The 3,758-nt window shown below is 38.5% G+C and overlaps 1 protein-coding gene across 1 annotated transcript in view; it reads right to left on the reverse strand.

Moving 5' to 3' along the window:
* MRTFB (myocardin related transcription factor B) overlaps window positions 1–1,258 on the reverse strand; it is a 236,889-nt gene extending 235,631 nt beyond the window's left edge. Inside the window, exons 1-2 of the mRNA XM_019750669.2 lie at window positions 1,171–1,258; window positions 889–944 (exon numbers count right to left, since the gene is read on the reverse strand). The gene's annotated coding sequence lies outside the window, so the exon portion shown is untranslated. The remainder of the gene's footprint in view (window positions 1–888; window positions 945–1,170) is intronic.
* Window positions 1,259–3,758: the final 2,500 nt, after the last annotated feature.

The raw sequence follows: 3,758 nt of genomic DNA on the forward strand, positions 1-3,758 counted from the left end.
TTACCTGATGTCTTCAACTCTCCCTTCTGTTTGGATGCCTACTGCATCTTAAATGGAGACCGTCCTCTGTGCGCGATCTCAAAAGCAACTCCATCAAAACTGAACTTACTCGTCCTCCCCACACAATCAGGTCTTTCTCTTGTTTCTGCGGACAGTCATCATTTCCTGAGCCTAGGCCTAAAGGCGAGGCGTTATTTAGGCTCTAGGCCTAGATTTTCTTTGACACTTCTCCCACACTGTCCTTTGATGGCTCCTTTCCATTTCCAAAGCTGTCATCTTAGTTCTGGCTGTCATTACCTATTGTTTGCTGGTTAACAACAGCTTCTGAAGTGGTCTTTCCACCTCCAGTCCTTGCTTCTAGGTAGCAAGGTATGGTAGACAGAAAGTAGGCTTTGGGGTTTGAACCCCATCTCTGCCATTTATTTCCATGGTGGCTTTAATTCTTAATTTCTCAGAGTCTTAGTCGTCTCATCTATAAAGCAGGACAATCCCTCATTTGGGGTGTGAAGATTTAATGGGGGAACACATGTAAAATATCTGGCACATTGTTAAGTGTTCAATTAGTATTAGTTCCTTTCCATTTCAAACTCATTACTGCCAGACAGAAGTTTTAAAACAGACTTCTTGATGACGTCCTTCCCTTACTCAAACATCCGTTTTTCTACTGAAAGAAGGTCAAACTCCTCAAGCCTAGCACTTAAGAGACTCCTCCAATCTCCCCAGTGTATTTGTCTAAGCCTACTGTTCACGACGCTGTCTTTAAATAGCAGCATTCGAGTTCCTATCTGTTTCTTTGCTAAGATTCTGGACTTGGGCTGAAGTACACTGCCTGCGTCTCCTGTCGGAGGAAATCCTAGCTGTTCTTTAAGATTTGTTGCAAATTCTTACCTTCTCTCTGAGGCCATTCAACTGCATATGACATCTTCTGTTGGGTGTCATCCTTCCTAGAAACAAAGGTGCACAGGGAAGCAAGTGTCTTAGTCAGTGAGGGCATTCTCTCACTGACACCAAACTGTGGAGCTCATAATTACAGGAAAAGTGTCCCCCCACATACCACCCTCTCAAATATAACTGTGCCACTATTTCATTAGATCTGGTTTATTTATTAATACTATTTTCCTGAATCCCAGAAAACTCCCATGGTTGAAATCGCAAGTTCACTTTGTTTACCTGTCTCCCAGGCCCTCAGGGAGTAGAGTTGTTTTGATGTAGAAATATCTTTCCGTGCAAATGGATCCTTGGGAATATCTAAAATTCCTCTTCTTTCTCATTCATGAATCAGTCTCTTTAACACTGATAGTCAATGGCTACACAGAAAAAAAACTCATTAAGTATTCAGTTGAGATTTTGTACACAAAATTAGAAATAGGCGCCCACTGAGTTAGCATCTTAAAATAAGTCCATAGTTCTTAAATATTTGATCAATCGATTGTTTTTAATATTAAGATCTTAGTATCAAAGTATAGTGCTTAAATGTTTGTGTGTGTGTGTGTGTGTGTGTGTGTGTGTGGTATACAGAGTGTGCCAAAAAATGTATACACATTTTAAGAAAGGAAAAAACTATTAAAATTGTAATACTCAATATATACGGATAACAAAAGATGAATACAAGTCATATTTGACTTCTGCAATTACAGGAAGTGCTCAAAGTGGTTCCCATCAGTGTAATTTTAATAGTTTTTTCCTTTCTTAAAATGTGTATACATTTTTTGGCTCTCTCTCTCTCTCTCTCTCTATCTATATATATATATATGTATATGCCTATCCATATATATATATATATATATATATATATTTATATAGATAGATAGATATATGGATGTTTATTATCCATCTTCTAGTTTACAAGGTTTAACTTCAGGATGAATGAAGCTGGAAATACGGTTTCATCACAGTGTGAGGGATATAAACAATAAACGTCTAAGTAGTACTTTGTCTTGTGCACCTGAAATTAATAAAATAAATAAATAAATAAATAAATAAATAAATAAATAAAAGAACTCTCATTAAGCCTCATAAATATAATAAAGCCATAATTAACAGCAAAAAAAATTTCAGGGACCCTGAGATTTATAATTGGTCAAAAGAAGGCAGAAATAAAAATGCAAAACTGATTAAGTCCCACTAGGCAATAACCTTTGCGATGCCACTGGACAAGTATCACTTGTATAGCTTTCTCCCGCCATCTGTAGGTGGAGCGTTCCTATGAAACCTTTCATGAGGCAAAAGGGTGCAAAGCGAAGAAGCCATTGCCATTAATTTATATGGAAAAATTGTGAACCATTTCCAGGCCCAAATTCAACCGAAGCACACATCTTTATTTTGTTCACCATGATTAAAACGCTTAATTACATCCAGTTGTACACTGAGCCTAGCCCCCTTATGAGCTCTCTTATGGCTTTTCTGGTACCTTAGGACACATCTTGCTAACGGATGCACAAAACAGATCCAGATGAGGCACAGATGCTCACTCACACAGTTCAGGGCTATGGCGGCTTGATGCTGAGATGCTGAGTGTGGTTCCGGGGAGAAGCTTGGCCGGGCCACTCTCACTGCTCTGGGTGCCCACTGCCTCTGTAACAGCTTGCTGCAAAACAAACACTGAACGCTATTTTTGTTTTTTGTTTTGTTTTTATAAAAGCAAAAAATCCTCTTTAGATTTCTTCCAGGTAACGAAAACAGGTACTAATGAAGGTCTTTCGTAAAAGCCAAGTGGTATAACGTGAACTTTCGAAAAATGGGGATTACCTGCATTGCTATCAGGTTTTCTTCACGTTAACCTGTCTATTCTTATAAAGTTGCAAAACGGCCTTCCTAATCAGTCAGCAAAAAGTTCACCGATAAATCAGATGATCCCCAGGCAGCACAGGCAACTAGACAATAGCCAGCTCTACGAAGCATTCTTTGACCTCTTTCCAAGTGTTGCATACTTGCTGTTGACACTGTTAACTAAGAGAGACATGAACACAAACCCGTTTGCTTTTTCTAAGACACATCTGTAATCAGACAGTGGATACTAACCAGTCTCCCACTCTCCCCCCACCACTCGTCACCAGTGTTTCATCATGGGCTCTGGAGTCAGACTGCTTGGGTTCAAATCATGGGTCCATCATTTATTACTGGGTGACCTTAGGCATATGACTTAACCTCTCTGTGCCTCAGCTTCACCACAGTAAAGAGGGATTTTAAATAATAGTACCTTTATAGCTTTGTTAGGAGGATTAAATGAGATATTGCACAAGTGCTCAGTAAATGTGAGTTATATTACTACCACTAAGAAAGGGTTATTATTCTACCAGAGTCTTTATTCTGACGTGAAAACATTTTGAGAAATGACCTGATCTATGCCTTATTAAAAAGGGATTTGGTTCTATGTTTTAAAGCAGAAGCAAAAATAATTACATCACAGAAATGAGCCAATTAGTTAACTAATAATTAAACTTGTTTAAGAGATTACACTAAATTTTAGATGTGTCAAAAGTATAATTCACTTCTTTCAACTTTGACGTTAAAGGAACAAAAATGTATGAGTCAAGGGTGGAAGGAAATTAATCTCTGTTAAGATGTCCCAGGCACTGTGCTCACCACATATTCATTACATGTCAACAAATGAGTATTTTCAGGAGGAAAATAGTTTGCCCCCCTCCTTAAGGAGACATGCTACAAGATGAAAAGCAACCAAAAGACAAATACACTGAAGCTTTCGAAAGGGGGTTTACCAAGCACGTCAAACGCAACAGCAGTATTTCAAAGAGCAG

This window comes from Rhinolophus sinicus, linkage group LG18 (assembly GCF_036562045.2).
Source record: "Rhinolophus sinicus isolate RSC01 linkage group LG18, ASM3656204v1, whole genome shotgun sequence".
NCBI lineage: Eukaryota > Metazoa > Chordata > Mammalia > Chiroptera > Rhinolophidae > Rhinolophus > Rhinolophus sinicus.